Below are 16585 nucleotides of genomic sequence, written 5' to 3' on the forward strand. Positions count from 1 at the left end.
GATTCTAATTCAAATACTCACAAAACTGATTCAATTCCAAATCCGTCCTTGTCCAGATCATGAAGCAATTGTCAATATATCTGCCCCAGTAAAAAGTATGACTGTTCCATTTGGCACACCCAGGGTCCCAGATTAAATCCTGTTCCAAGTAACCCATAAACAAATTGGCATAGGAGGGAGAAAACCTCGATCCTATCGCTACTTCTTGTTTTTGCTTGTACCAATCCGTCTTGAAAAGAAAAAAAATATTATAGAGTATTATTTCTGTCATGGTTATTAACATCTCAGTATGTTCAAATTAACTATTAGACATCTTATTCAAAAAATATTAGAGTGCCAAAATACCCAGATCATGTTGGATACTCGTAAACAGTGAGACCACATCCAATGTGACCATAATCATCCCTGGTCCCCAATTAACATCCATCAAAATACTCAAATGTGTTTTGTAACCTTAATGAATGAAGGCAAATTACGTACAAATGGTTGTAAAAAAAACGAATTGGATATTGAGATTAAGAACTGTTGAGGAGGGTTTAAATACCAATCATGAATTGGAGTTCTTTTTGGGTGATTAATTTTTATTTGTTATATATACGTCGACCGGGAGCTGAATGTATTTATGTTACAGGGATTTTAATTGCTTTTGTTATTCAATGAGATACTTATGTTATTGTCAATATACAGGCTATATTTATTTTATATTTAGGAGAGATTGTTATGCTTGCTGTCTCTGTGGAGAATGGTCACTTACCTTTGAAATTGTGGCTTGTAATTATGGGTGGGGTTTGTCTCCCCGTAATGTTTTATTGGAAGTTTATTCATTTTATTTAGGCCTATAACTACACATTTATTTTATGTGATAGAGTGTTTTTTATTTTTCCTTTTGCTTCTCTTACATTATTATATTTTGGATCTGAAGAATCTTATTCTTCAGTTAATGTTATTATTTTTACTATCTATTGTTATTAGTTTGTCTGTTTAAAATTTTAAACAAACAACAAGCCTGTCCCAAGTTTTACTCTGGCCCAAATGCCCAGCCAAGGGAATTTCATGTGCCAAGGTTAGAAGAAACTCCTTATACTGCAAAGGGATGACCAATCTCCTGGCAGCTCCAGGTTTAGGGTCCCTTGACTCAGTATACAGGAGGTTGTCTTCCTAATACACCTTATGGCTATCGCTGACATCCCCATTCTGCTGTTTGACAGCTTGCTGTCTCAAACCCTCTAGTGTGAGACAGGTCTGCTGTGCCACACTCAGCTCTTACCTAGCAGGCCCCCCTGCACCCAAAAGCTCAGCAGTGTCTGCTGGCAGCTCCTCTGAGCTGGCAGCAGACACTGCCTGAGTGGCTATCACAACTTTCTTTAGACCAGTAACCCCCCTCCCCCAGTTGAAATTCACAACAGCCATGGGGTGGCTATGTGTGTTATTGTGAGCATCAGTCACTTGGTACTGCTGAACGAGTAGGTGTTGATCAGGGTGAACCATTTTCTCTATCACCATAGTTACACTGGCTCCTGTGTCCCTGTAGGCCTCAACCTCAACACCATTTATTAGGGGAAGTTGTTTGTACTTACCCATATAAAGGGGACCAGCAACCAAGGTGGCAAAGTCAATACCACCATCAGAGACTAAAACAGCCTCTGTGGTCTCCCTAACAAGACCAACCCCAACTACACTACAAATGGTGAGCCCAGCTACACCCTTTGATTGGCTATTTGTAGTAGACTTCCCACCACCACTGCTATTACTAGGGGCACTCGAGGTTGCAGTTGGGGTTGTGGTAGTGGGAGCCTTGTCTTTTTTTTTTGGACAAGTGGAATCACTTGCCCAATGGCCTTTACTTTTACATAAATAACACCATAGCTTCTTTTGATTGTGGGAAGAGGATTTAGACCCACCACCCCCAGAGGATTGTTGTGGGCCTGATGAAGACTCAGAATGTTTTCTATCTTTGTCCCCCACCCTTGTCAGAAGACTTACCATCCTTCTTATTGCCATACTTGTCACCCCCTGTATGAACATTTCTGTTCAATCTTGTTATGACCCAATTGTCTGCCTTCTTTCCCGATTCTTGGGGAGATGTCAGATCTGAGTCTACCAAGTACTGGTGGAATAAATCAGACACACAATTGTTCAAAATGTGCTCTCACCGGATTAGATTATACAAACTTTCATAGTCAGTCACCTTACTGCCATGTAACCAATACTCCAAGGCCTTCACTGAATAGTCTACAAAGTCTGTACAGTCTTCAGAGGACTCTTTTCTGGTGTCTCTGAACTTAATCCTGTATTGTTCAGTGGTTAAGCCAAATCCATCCAAGAGTGCATCCTTCAAACCTTTGTAATTATTAGCATCACTTTCTCTGACAGTAAGGAACCTATCCCTACCCTTACCAGTGAAAGATAGCCACAAGATAGCAGCCCACTGCCTTTGAGGGAACAACTATACCATAAAAGCCCTCTCAAGAGCAGCAAACCACTTGTTAATGTCATCCCCCTCCTTGTAAGGGGGGACTATCTTATGCAAGTTTCTGGAATCTTGTTCTCTCACAGGAGTGCTCTCAAAAACACTGCTGCTGTCACCATGGGGAACTAACCCCAACCTCTGCCTTTTCCTCTCTACATCTAGCGATTCCCTGTCTAAGGTGAGCTGCTGCTGTCTTAGCTTCAGCCTGGCCTCTTCCAACCTCAGCTTTCTGAGTTCCCTATCCATAGTGTTATCCTCAGTGTGGGAGGCTTGGGAATTCTGAGACATAGAAGAAATGTGGGAATTGGCAGGGTGTGACCTGTCTCTAACTGACTGGACTCTAGTAATCTGGCCTTTAGGACTGAAAGGTGCCCTACTAATGTGTGACCCCTCCCACTACCAGTGTCACTAGTTGGCCTGTTAGCTGGCAGGTCTTTGGATGAACCCTTCCCAGCATCCTCAGGGGACTCCTCTGAGTCTTGCTGGGTACCCTCCTCCTCTACCTCCTGATCCTGAGATGGGCCAGACTGGTTCTGGTCACTTTCTAGGGGAAGGATAAGGAGAAGATTTTTGGTAGGGTTCTTACCAATGTTTAAACCTCTTCTTTCTATGCAGAGACCCCTAAAACGTTTAAAGTTTAAACTCCCATAGGTTGCCTGGACAACTGTGGGAGTACGTTTTACTGCAGACATGATTGTTAGAAAGGGTTTAGGACAGAGAGAAAAAAGTTTAGAAACTTTTAGAGAAAAGAGAAAAACTTTTTCAAACTTTTCGAAACTTTTGAAAACTTTTCTGAAACTTTTTAAGAAAGTTTAAAGAAAGAAAGTTAAACTGTTTAGGTTAACTGTGTGTATTCTGTAGTATTTGGTACATGCTTTTTTTATGAAAAGCACCAAATGACAAAGTGGTAAAGCAGTTACAAGTACTTATCTTACTTTTGCACCACCAATGTAGGAGGCTGGCCTGGTGTATAGTGGGTACCTGATGGTAATTACACCTTGTGCCACGTCCAGTTATCCCTTATTAGTAGATTAGTAGTGTTAACGCGTCCTTCTATGTTAATTTACATACATTAGGACTCGTTTTAGGTCGATGAATCTTTTGACCCAGTGGTGAGACACCGTAAGATGAGATAACTGATCAATATGTCAAGCAATATATCGATAATGTCATCAACATATATCACCACAATATATTTCAGTTTAGACATTTGTTAAAACTATTGGCGCAACCATGACCCTTCAGTCATAAATAACCACACCTTGTTAGAAGTTCTATTCCCTATTGATTACAATCTAATAGCAAATATATTAATCTCAAAACCAAGAAACAAAAGAGCATAGTCCCGATATGGCAAATGTGGTAAGATTTGACAATGTGAACACGACAATCATTAAGACACTAATATATGATATACACAAATCAGAGTACATAGAGTAGCATATACGTCTCAGTTCAGCATGGCACAACATCAGTCATGTCCGTTTGTCAGTCAAAGAGAATATCTTATCTAACCGTTAATTAGCATTAGCATGTTGGGCTTCATGCAAAACAATTTAGAACATCAATTTGGAAAACATCTAACTAAGGCCACTAATCAAAAATACACAGCAGTTGGTACCTAGAAAGAAAAGGCAAATAGATGAATTTCAATAGCAGCAGCATAATTACCCTCCTCGGAATAGGTCAGCATACAGGATCAGTCTTCGTCTTTAGGACATCAGTTAGATCGCCGTCAGTCTATTTAGTCTAGGGGCAGGGGGCACTTCCCTCATAAGGAGGAAAGTGAGATGGGGCAACTAAGGGTGAGGATGGTTTATTAAGTCTCAAATCACCAAACAGAGTGACAGAGTTTCTGGATGCAATCGATATCATTCCCTACCTAGGTCTCTCGAGTCTCCTGTGTTGTGAGTTTTTTATCCCCTTTTGGCAATACCTTCCCCCAAAATTCTATTGGATAGTCACTTCACCCCACTATTTGTAACCTATCAAATTATACATTAAGTAATGCATTTGTCATTTTACGATAGCTTATAACATTTTGATTGGTCTTCATAATTGACGCTTTTCGTAGGTGGCACATCCGGGATTACTTCATTTTCTGGCACGTTCTTCAGGTCAAAAGTTCTCTTTTCCATGGTCGAGTGTCCTTGAAAGTGTCCATATTTTGTTGCAAAGCGTATAACTTTATACTAATAAGCAGCTAGCATGCGAATGGGAAAATCTAGCATTGTTGCAAAAAAACGTAGAAGAGAACAAATGCTGGGTCATGGCCTTTTGCAAGTCAGCACACTGGAGAAAAAGAAAATATGCTTTAATATGAGAGCTACATAGCCAGTTCTTCGGCTCACGCTAACTTAAGGCTTATGGATTCTAATAAATGCAATCTTCGGACGTGTTAACATATTCAATTAATCAAATACAAGTAATTATTTCTTCTTATTAATATTTAGTATATGCGTACAATAATTCTTCACGTTTAAAATACATTTTAATGAATAATATTATTAATGCAGCATTGTTAAATATAAGCATTTCTCATCTAAAAATAGGTAATGTTTAAACTACACTCTCTCAGTAGTGTTCTAGCAGCTTAGGCTAATAGAGGTAGCTATAGTGGCGCAGCTTAGGCTGAAGTAGGAGACATGCAAAGCTCCTACTATACCACTTATATCATATAGCACTATATCGCAAGAATCACAATACTCAGAGTTACTAAAAATAAAGGTACTTTATTTTAGTGACAATGTGCCAAAAATATCTCACACGATATACTCCCTTAGGACGTAAGTAAAATACACAAAATATACACACAAACCAAAATCAGGTAAGTAAACTGTTAGAAAAGTAGTGCAAGCACTATAGAAGATAATAGGATGCAATAGGCCAAGGTGCAACACAAACCATATACTCTAAAAGTGGAAAGCGAACCACAAATGGACCCCAGGCCTAGTGTAGTGTGTAGAGGGTCGCTGGGAGTTTAAGAAAACACTAAGAGTGTCCAAGATACCCATCCCAAGACCCTGAAAAGTAGGAGTAAAGTGATCCTACTTCCCCAGAAACACACTAAAGTTGTGATAGGAGATTCTGCGAAGGCAACAACTGACTGCAAAGCACTGAAGATGGATTCCTGGACCTGAGGACCTGTAAAGGAAGGGGACCAAGTCCAAGAGTCACCCAAGTGTCCAGAGGGGGCAGGAGCCCACTAAACCCCGGATGAAGGTGTAAATGGGCTGCCTCTGGGTGGAAGAACCTGAAGATTCTGCAACAACAGAAGGTCCAGGAACTTACACTTTGTGCAGAAGATGTCCCACAGGTAGCTGGAGGATGCAGAGTTGTTTACACGCAGAAAGACTGCAAACAAGACTTGCTAGCTGCAAGAGTTGAAGTTGAAGAAAATGGGTGCTGCCCGGGCCCATGAAGGACCAGGAGATCGCCCATTTTAGGAGGAGACAGAGGGAACACTCAGCAGCACAGAGAGCCAATGCAGATGCAGGCAACACCAGCAGAAGTACTTGAACAGGCATTCAAGAAATCTGAGCAAAGCAGTCATCTCAATACTAGAAAGGAAGGTCCCACGAAGTCCGTGGTCAACTCAGCGAGTTGAGCAATGCAGAACAAGTTCTGGGGACCTGGGCTATGCTGTGCATGAAGGATTCCTTGCAAGTTTGCACAGAAGCCCTAGCAGCCGCAGTTCACGCAGTACACAGGATTACTGTCTGGCATGGGGAGGCAAGGACTTAACTCCACCAAATTTGGACAGAAGGACCGCTGGACTGTCGGGGTCACTTGGTTCCAGCTCCTGTGTTCCAGGGACCAAACTCGTTGAGATGAGTGGGGACCCATAGGACTGGTGAAGCAGAAGTTTGGTGTCTGCGTTAGCAGGGGGAAGATTCTGTTGACCCACGGGAGATTTCTTCTTGGCTTCCAGTGCAGCGTGAAGGCAGACAGACCTCAGAGCATGCACCACCAGGAAACAGTCAAGAAAGCCAGCAGGATTAGGTGCTATGATGTTGCTGGTAGTCGTCTTGCTACTTTATTGCAGTTTTACAGGTGTCCAGGAGCAGTCAGCCGTCGATCCTTGGCAGACGTCAAAGAGGGAGAAGCAGAGGTACTCTGGTGAGCTCTTGCATTCGTTATCTGATGACAAACCCACAGGAGAGTCCCTAAATAGGCCTTAGAGGAGGATTGGCCACCTAACCAGGTAAGCACCTATCAGGAGGGGTATCTGACATCACCAGCTGGCACAGGTCACTCAGAGGCCTCCATTGTGCCCTCACACCTCCACATTCAAGATAGCAGAGGTCTGGGACACACTGGAGGAACTCTGGGCACCACCCCTGGGGTGGTGATGGACAGGGGAATGGTCACTCCCATTTCCTTTGTCCAGTTTCATGCCAGAGCAGAGGCTGGGGGATCCCTGAACCAGTGTAGACTGGTTTATGCAAGTAGGGCACCATCTGTGCCCTTCAAAGCATTCCCAGAGGCCAGGAGAGGCTACTCCTCTCAGGCCCTTAACACCTATTTCCAAAAGGCGAGGGTGTAACACCCTCTCCCAGAGGAAATCCTTTGTCCTGCCTTCCTGGGACTGGGCTGCCCAGGCCCCATGGTTGCAGAAACCTGTCTGAGGGTTGGCAGCAGCGGTAGCTGCTTGGCAGTACCCGGGGTCCATGCTGGGGCCCCAGGGAAGCATGGGATTGGCACCCCAATACCAGATTTGGCATGGGGGGACAATTCCATGATCCTAGACACGTTACATGGCCATGTTCGGAGTTACCATTGTGAAGCTACATATAGGTATTTACCGATATGTAGTGCATGCATATAATGGTGTCCCCGCACTCACAAAGTCCGGGAAAATTGCCCTGAACAATGTGGAGGCACCTTGGTTAGTGCCAGGCTGCCCTCACACTTAGTATTTTTGCACCTAACCTTCACTAGGTGAGGGTTAGAAATATAGGTGACTTATAAGTTACTAAAGTGCAGTGTAAAATGGCTGTGAAATAACGTGGATGTTATTTCACTCAGGCTGCAGTGGCAGGCCTGTGTAAGAATTGTCTGAGCTCCCTATGTGTGGCAAAAGAAATGCTGCAGCCCATAGGGATCTCCTGGAACTCCAATACCCTGGGTACCTAGGTACCATATACTAGGGAATTATAAGGGTGTTCCAGTGTGCAAATCAAAATTGGTGAAAATGGTCACTAGCCGGCAGTGACAATTTTAAAAGCAAAGAGAGCATAAGCACTGAGGGTCTGGTTAGCAGAGCCTCAGTGACACAGTTAGGCACACACATGGAACACATCCAGGCCACAAACTATGAGCACAGGGGTCCTGGCTAGTGGATCCCAGTGAGACAGGCAAAAACAAACTGACACACAAGTAAAAAGGGGGTAACATGCCAGGTACTTTCCTACACTTTTCATAAGAAAAACATATTCCAAATACTTAAAAATATACACAGTTAAACTAAACAGTTTAACTCTCTTTCTAAAAAGTGTTTTAAAAGTTTCTAAAAAGTTTTTAAAAGTGTTGAAAAGTTTGAAATATTTTTGTTTTTTCTTTAAAAGTTTCTGAAACTTTTTTCTCTCTATCTTAAACGCTTTCTTACAACTATGTCTGCAGTAGAGCGAACTCTCACAGTTGTTCAGGCAACCTATGTTAAGTTTAAACTTTAAAAATTTGAGGGGTCTCTGCATAGAAAGAGGTTTAAGCATTGGCAAGAACCCTACCAAAGATCTTCTCCTTAGCCTTCTTCTAGAAAGTGACCAGAACCAGTCTGGCACATCCCAGGATCAGGAGGTAGAGGAGGAGGGTACCCAGCAAGATTCAGGGGAGGGCCCTGAGGACTCTGGGGAGGGTTCCTCCAAAGACCTCCCAGCTAACAGGACAGCTAGTGAAACTGGTAGTGGGAGGGGGTCACACTAGTAGGGCACCTTTCACTCCAAAAGGCCAGGGCCCATATTTATAATTTTTTAGTGCTGCATTTGCGTCATTGTTTGACGCAAAGGCGTCGCAAACTTGCAAAATACAATTGTATTTTGTAAGTTTGCGCCGTCTTTGCATCAAAAACTGGCGCAAATGCGGCACGAAAAAAGTTTAAGTATGGGCCCAGGTAACTATAGTCCAGCCAGTTAGAGACAGGTCCACTTCTGCCAATTCCCACATTTCCTCTGCGTCCCAGAATTCCCAAGCCCCCCAATCTGAGGATAACACCCTAGACAGGGAACTCAAAAAGCTGAGGTTGGAAGAGGCCAGAGTGAAGCTGAGACAGCAGCAGTTGGCATTAGACAGGGAATCTCTAGCTGTAGAGAGGGAGAGACAGAAGCTGAGGTTAGTTCCCCCTGTTGGCAGCAGCAGTATTCTTGATAGTAATCCTGTAAGAGAACAAGATTCAAGAAACCTGCACAAAATTGTCCCCCCTTACAAGGAGGGGGATGACATCAACAAGTGGTTTGCTGCACTTGAGAGGGCCTGTATGGTACAGTTGGTCCCTCAGAGGCAGTGGGCTGCTATCTTGTTGTTGTCTTTCACTGGTAAGGGTAGGAATAGGCTCCTTACTGTCAGAGAAAGTGATGCCAATAACTACAAAGTTTTGAAGGATGCACTTTTAGATGGATTTGGCTTAACCACCGAACAATACAGGATAAAGTTCAGAGATACCAGAAAAGAGTTCTCTCAAGACTGGACAGACTTTGTAGACTGTTCAGTGAAGGCCATGGAGGGATGGTTACATGGCAGTAAGGTGACCGACTATGAAAGCCTATATAATCTTATCCTGTGTGAAAAATTTTTGAATAATTGTGTATCTGATTTTTTACATAAGTACTTGGTAGAAAAGTGACTGATGCTCATAACAACTCTCTTAGCCACCCCATGGCTCTTGTGAATCTCAACTGGGGAGGGTTACTGGTCCAAAGAAAGTTGTGGTAGCCACTGATTTACCTGTAGACTGCTTACTAGGCAATGATTTGGAGACATCAGCTTGGGCTGAAATGGAGTTGGAGGCTCGTGCAGCAATACTGGGCATTCCAGGGCATATCTTTGCTCTCACAAGGGCTCAGGACCAGAAGCAAAGAGGACAGGGAAGCTTGGATCCTGAAATGATGGACCAAGTGCGCCCAAAAGCTTGGGGTAGAAAGGGTAAATCCTTGCCCACCATCCCTCCCTCTCCAGAAGATTTTCCTTTTGAGGAAGAGGAATCCTCTCCCTGTGCAGAACCTACACCATATGAGCTGGCAGCATACACTTCTGAGCTTTTGGGTGCAGGGGGGGCTGCTAGGGAAGAGCTGAGTGTGGCACAGCAGACCTGTCCCACACTAGAGGGTTTGAGACAGCATGCTGTCAAACAGCAGAATGGGGATGTCACTGATAGCCACAAGGTGTATTGGGAAGATAACCTCCTCTACACTGCGTCTAGGGACCCTATACCTGGAGCTGCCAGGAGATTGGTCATCCCTTTGCATTATAGGGAGTTTCTTCTGACCTTGGCACATGATATTCCCATGGCTGGGCATTAGGGCCAGAGTAAAATTTGGGACAGACTTGTTCCATTGTTTCACTGGCCTCACATGTCAGAGGACACTAAGGAGTTTCGTCACTCCTGTGTGACCTGCCAAGCCAGTGGCAAGACTGGTGGCACACCTAAGACCTCCTTAATTCCACTTCCAGTGGTTGGGGTGTCCTTTGAAAGGGTAGGGGTTTACATAGCTGGCCCCCTTGACCCACCAACAGCTTCAGGCAATAGTTCTATCCTTGTGATAGAGGACCATGCCACTAGGGATCGTGAACAATTCCCTTAAGGACCACTGCAGCTCCTGCACTGGAAAAAGACTTCTAGGGAATCGTTTCCAGAGTGGGTTTCCCTAAGGAAGTGGTGTTAGACAGAGGTAGTAACTTCACGTCTGCATACCTCAAAGCTATGTGGAAGGAGTGTGGTGTAACTTATAAGTTCACTACTCCTTATGATCCACAGACAAATGGTCTGGTTGAGAGGTTTAATAAAACTCTCAAAGCTATGGTTATGGGACTCCCTGAAAGACTCAGAAGGAGATGGGATGTCCTGTTGCCATGACTCATTTTTGCTTACAGGGAGGTACCCCAGAAAGGAGTGGGCTTTAACCCCTTTGAACTCCTCTTTGGATACCCTGTGAAGAGGTCCCCTTGCTTTTGTGAAGGAGGGTTGGGAACAACCTGTATATGCTCCAAAGAAAGACATTGTGGACTATGTACTTGGCCTAAGATCCAGAATGGTTGAGTACATGAAAAAGGCCAGTAAAAACCTTCAGAGCCAAGAGCTCCAAAAGCAATGGCATGACCAGAAGGCTGCCCTGACTCAGTACCACCCAGGACAGAAGATGTGGTTATTGGAGCCTGTGGCCCCAAGAACACTCCAGGACAAATAGAGTGAACCCCATCTCATTGTGAAAAAGAAAGGTGAGGTCACCTACTTGGTAGACCTGGGCACTGCCAGCAGTCCCCTTATGGTGTTCCATGTCAACCGCCTGAAACCTTACTATGACAGGGCTGACTTAACCCTGCTCATGGCAACCCATGAGGGGCAGGAAGAAGAGAGTGACCCTCTCCCTGACCTCTTCTCCACCACTGAAGCTGATGGCTTAGTGGAGGGAGTGGTGCTTGCAGATTGCCTTACTGCTGAGCAGAAGGACAACTGTATAAATCTCCTAGGCCAATTCTCTGACCTCTTCTCACTGATCCCAGGTACAACTACCTGGTGTGAGCACACAATCAACATTGGAGACAGTTTACCTGTCAAAAGTAAGATGTATAGGCAGCCTCACCATGTCAGAGATTGCACAAAACAAGAGGTACAGAAAATGCTTGATCTAGGAGTAATTGAGTCTTCAGAGAGTCAGTGGCCTAGCCCAGTGGTACTTGTCCCAAAACCTCACAGTTAAGATGGTAAAAAGGAATTGAGGTTTTGTGTTGAGTAGAGAGGACTCAATCAAGTAACCAAAATTGATGCTCACCCTAAATCCAGGGGAGATGAGCTAATAGATACACAGGCTTCTGCCAAGAATCTTAGCACTTTTGACTTAACTGCAGGGTATTGGCAGATTAAGTTGTCAGAAGATGCTAAACCCAAAACAGCATTTTCCACCATTGGAGGGCACTATCAGTTCACTGTTATGATCTTTGGTTTGAAAAATGCACCTGCCACTTTTCAAAGGTTGGTGATCACAGTCCTGCAAGGGTTGGAAGCTTTTAGTGCAGCATATCTAGATGATATAGCTGTCTTTAGCTCCACCTGGGATGAGCACCTGGTCCACCTATGGAAAGTTTTGGAGGCTCTGCAAAAGGCAGGCCTCACTATCAAGGCTTCAAAGTGCCCGATAGGGCAGGGGAAAGTGGTTTATCTGGGACACCTGGTAGGTGGGGAACAGATTGCACCATTGCAGGGGAAGAAACAGACCATTATGGAATGGGCTCCCCCTACAACTCAAACACAGGTGAGACCCATCTTAGGCCTCACAGGGTACTATAGGACGTTCATTAAGAACTATGGCTCCATTGCAGCTGCATCACCAGCAAGAAGATGCGTAAAAAGGTATTGTGGACAGCTAGCTTTTAAAAGGCTTCTGATGAGCTCAAACAGGCCATGCGCTCTGCACCTGTCATAAAAAGCAGCCCTTGTTACTCCAAGAAATTCATAGTCCAGACGGATGCTTCTGAATTAGGGGTAGGGGCATTTCTATCACAGTTTAACACTGAGGGCCAGGATCAACCTGTTGCTTTTATCAGCAGGAGGTTGACCCCTAGAGAAAAGCGTTGGTCTGCCATAGAGAGGGAGGCCTTTTCTGTGATCTGGGCACTGAAAAAGATGAGACCATAATTGTTTGGTACTCACTTTATTGTTCAGACAGACCACAAACCTCCATCATGGCTTAAACAAATGGAAGTGAAAACCCCAAATTGTTGAGGTGGTCCATCTCCCTACAGGAAATGGACTATACAGTGGAACATAGACCTGGGAGTACCCACTCCAATGCAAATGGACTCTCCAGATCTTTCCACTTAGACAACGAAGACTCATCTGGGCAAGGCTAGCCTTATTGTCCCTCGTTTTGGGGGGGGGGGGGGGTTTGTGTAGGAAAGTACCATCTTGCCTGGCATGTTACCCCCATTTTTACTTGTATGTCAGTTTGTTTTTGCCTGTCTCACAAGGATCCTGCTAGCCAGGACCCCAGTGCTCATAGTTTGTGGCATAGGGAGCTCAGACAATTTTTATAGAGGACTGCCTGAGTGAAATAACGTCCACATTATTTCACAGCCATTTTACACTGCACTTAAGTAACTTATAAGTCACCAAATGTCTAACCCTCACTTAGTGAAGGTTAGGTGCAAAGTTACTAAGTGTGAGGGTACCCTGGCACTAGCCAAGGTGCCCCCACATAGTTCAGGGCAATTTCCCCAGACTTTATGAGTGCGGGGACACCATTACACGAGTGCACTACATATAGGTTGATCTGAGGTCAGAGGATGAAATCGTAGTTGCAGAGGATTCCTGCTGGAAACTTGCCTGTAGAATCTGAAGAGAACCCACAGGAGAGACCCTAAATAGCCCTGAGAAGGGGACTGGCTTTCTTATCAGGTATAGACCAATCAGGAGGGGTCTCTGATGTCACCTGCTGGCACTGGCCACTCAGAGGCCTCCAGAGTGTCCCCACACCTTGGGAAAGAAGATGGCTGAAGTCTGGGACACACTGGAGGAGCTCTGGGCACCAACCCTGGGGTGGTGAGGGACAGGGGAGTGGTCACTCTCCTTTCCTTTGTCCACTTTCGCGCCTGAGCAGGGACTGGGGGTCCCTGAACCTGTGAAGACTGGCTTATGCAAGGAGGGTACCATCTGTGCCCTTCAAAGCATTTCCAGAGGCTGGGGGAGGCTACCGCTCCCCAGTCTGTAACACGTTTTGGGGGGGGGGGGGGGTTTGGCATCATTAATTGGCAAAATAAATGCTGCAGCCCATAAGGATCTCTTAGAACCCCAATGCCCTGTTTACCGATGGTACCATGTACTAGGGACTTATAAGGGGGGTCCAGTGTGCCAATTAAAATTGGTAAATGAAGTCACTAGCCTATAGTGACAAGTTTAAAAGCAGAGAGAGCATAAGCACTGAGATTCTGGATATCAGAGCCTCAGTGACACAGTTAAGCACTATTCACACACACACATTAGGCCATAACTATGAGCACTGGGTTCCTGACCAGCATGATGCCAGTGAGACCGGAAAAAACATACTGACATACAGGTAAAAATGGGGGTAACATACCAAGAAAGATGGTACTTTCCTCCAACTACCCTGTTCAGGGTTTACAATGACTGAGCAAGCTTACTGACATCAGCCAGCCCATACCTTGCCAACCTGTATTGTGATGTGAGCTGCTATGAATCACTACACACCTATGTGGCTTCTGAAGGGTAAACTCCACAGGCATGAATGGTTCAACACATTCACACTCTGTGAGAATGACTCATTGCATGCAGTCCCTACATGCAACTGCCAAAGTACAAGCTCCAAGATTACACATGAATAACAATCAAGGGGCTGGCATGGTGGGTTTAGAAATTGTCTTCATTGTCCATTTGTGGACATGTGGCCTAACAAATGCAAACTCATGCCACTTCAAGGGGTGGGGTTTTGTGCTAAGTACCTGTCCACAATACACTCAGTTGGACATAGATGTCCATCCCACAGAGATGACATCTAACAAACAAATGCATGCATTGTGCAGTTTCTGCTGTTACTAAGCTACTGAGTCACATATCATGGCTTCCAATGAATAAACACATTGTGGGACTGTCAGTTATGCAATATGCATGTACAGGACAAATATGACCTGTGTGAAAGTGACAACAGAGCTGTGGGAGTAAGAGACATGTCATGAGACTAAGACACACATTGCCAATGATGCCAAATACATATATTGACTAGATTAATGGTTTACTTCTAAACCCATTCCTAATCTAGTCAAAGTAATGAGGCATTCAGGGCAGGTTTCGCCACCATAGTCTCATATTGGCCACATGCCAGGATCTGCTTGGATACAGGGATAGAGGGAGTGGGCACAGTGCTACAGTTGAATAGCCACAGTGACCCTCCCACAGCCTAGGCTAGGTCCCCTGCTGTGAGATATATGTGACAGGCCCTGGTCCCTGCAGGCCGAGCTGACAGAACCTACATGACACTCCATTTCCATCACTTCAGTGCATGACAGTACATCATGTAGCCAACTGCAATTTGGCTACATGATGTACTGGCAGAGTGACTCAAAATATGCCTTCCACACAACAGTTTTGTAAGGGCAGATGTGGTTAAAACAAATCTGTGGCACTATACACATTGCTCAAATGACTCAACTAACTACAACATGCATACACATTTTGTGCTGTCATGCACATACATGTTGTCTGGCATTTACCTCCTTGCCTATTTATGTGCTGCCAACACAAGGAGGATCTGGACCCTGAAAACCTCACTCAACAAAATGTGGCTGAACAAAATATGGCACAGGCCACAAATACCTGCACATTGTCCGTCTCATTAATGCCACACAGACTGCAACAAAAGGCACACAAGTTGCCTGACTGGCACACATGGACATATTCTAACCTGTGAGAAAGGAAAGTGCATATAAAATTGTGCACATGAGGTACATATCTGCTCCTCTGGTGAGCCATGGATCTGATCATTTAGGAGTAGGACCTCATTAACTAGCCTCTCCAGCTCCTCTGGAGAGAAGGCAGGGGCCCTATCACTTGCTGGACATGGCATGAGTGCTCCCTGAGGTGACACACAGCAGGTTAGGCGATGGAGGTTTTGCTGGTAGCAGTGTCAGGAGTCGAGTGAAAATGTGCAATATGGTGGTCATGCCCATCATATTCTTGGTTGTCAACATTGGTGGACACAGCCATTGGCCTGCGACCACCACTGGCAACAATGCTAGTCTATGACTGTGTCTGCCGCAGTTGTAACCACCTACTGTCATGACAACTTCCACTGGTGGTTGTGGGCGGTTCCTAGTGTCCATTTTAGCAGCCTGAAGTGCTGTATTGAGCTATATAAGCTGCGTCACACATGCAAAAATGTTTTTTTGACCTCAAAAACATGCTTATCCTGTACTGTCATTTAGGCCCTACTACTAGAACATCATTGTAGTATGTTGCAGAGCACTGATGGCGTTTAACTGTGGGGCACAGTCCACCACCGTTACCAGTCATTTTGGCGGTAGGGATATCCAGTCACATTTTGAGGGGCAGTTATGTTGCACGTCTTTGAGTTTGGTCCATATACATGTTTTGACCACATGTATGGAAAACAATGAGTGGCACATGTGAGCCTTGTATTTTTTGCAGCTGTGATGTGTACTGGCTGCCATGTCTATCCATTCAGAAATGCCTTGTCACATGACATAATTGACATTCATCAGGGACGTTGCTATGGACACACTGATTACTGTTAAAAATCATTTCTTGTCATACATAGGTACCCAGGGAGAGTGAAGATGGAACAGCTTCCTGTCTACCTTCCACTGCCAGACCACCAGACCATGGAAGAATACCACATCATACTGCTCTATTGTCTGAATAGGCACACATTAGTGGACTTATGTTGCAGTTGGAGCCAGATCTGATGCCAACTATTAGTTGTCCAACCAGCATACCAACTATTGTACAAGTAATGCCAACATTGTAATACCTAGCCACAGGGTCCTTCTATCATACAGTGGCCCTATCTTCTGGTATGTCCCAACCTATGTTCAGTTTGGTGTTGAAGGATGTTCTCTCAGCGATGTTGTAAGACCTGGACACTTTGGGGGTTATTCTAACTTTGGAGGAGGTGTTAATCCGTCCCAAAAGTGACGGAAAAGTGACGGATTTACCACCAGCCGTATTATGAGTCCATTATATCCTATGGAACTCGTAATACGGCTGGTGGTATATCCGTCACTTTTGGGACGGATTAACACTCCTCCAAAGTTAGAATAACCCTCTTTATCCAGTTTCCACGACATGAGGATTTAGCCCATGTGAAGGCTGACTTTTAAGGTTTTGCATGCATCCCCCATATAGTGAGGCCACTGATGGCATGCATGTTG

The sequence above is a fragment of the Pleurodeles waltl genome, chromosome 2_1 (assembly GCF_031143425.1).
Source record: "Pleurodeles waltl isolate 20211129_DDA chromosome 2_1, aPleWal1.hap1.20221129, whole genome shotgun sequence".
Lineage (NCBI taxonomy): Eukaryota > Metazoa > Chordata > Amphibia > Caudata > Salamandridae > Pleurodeles > Pleurodeles waltl.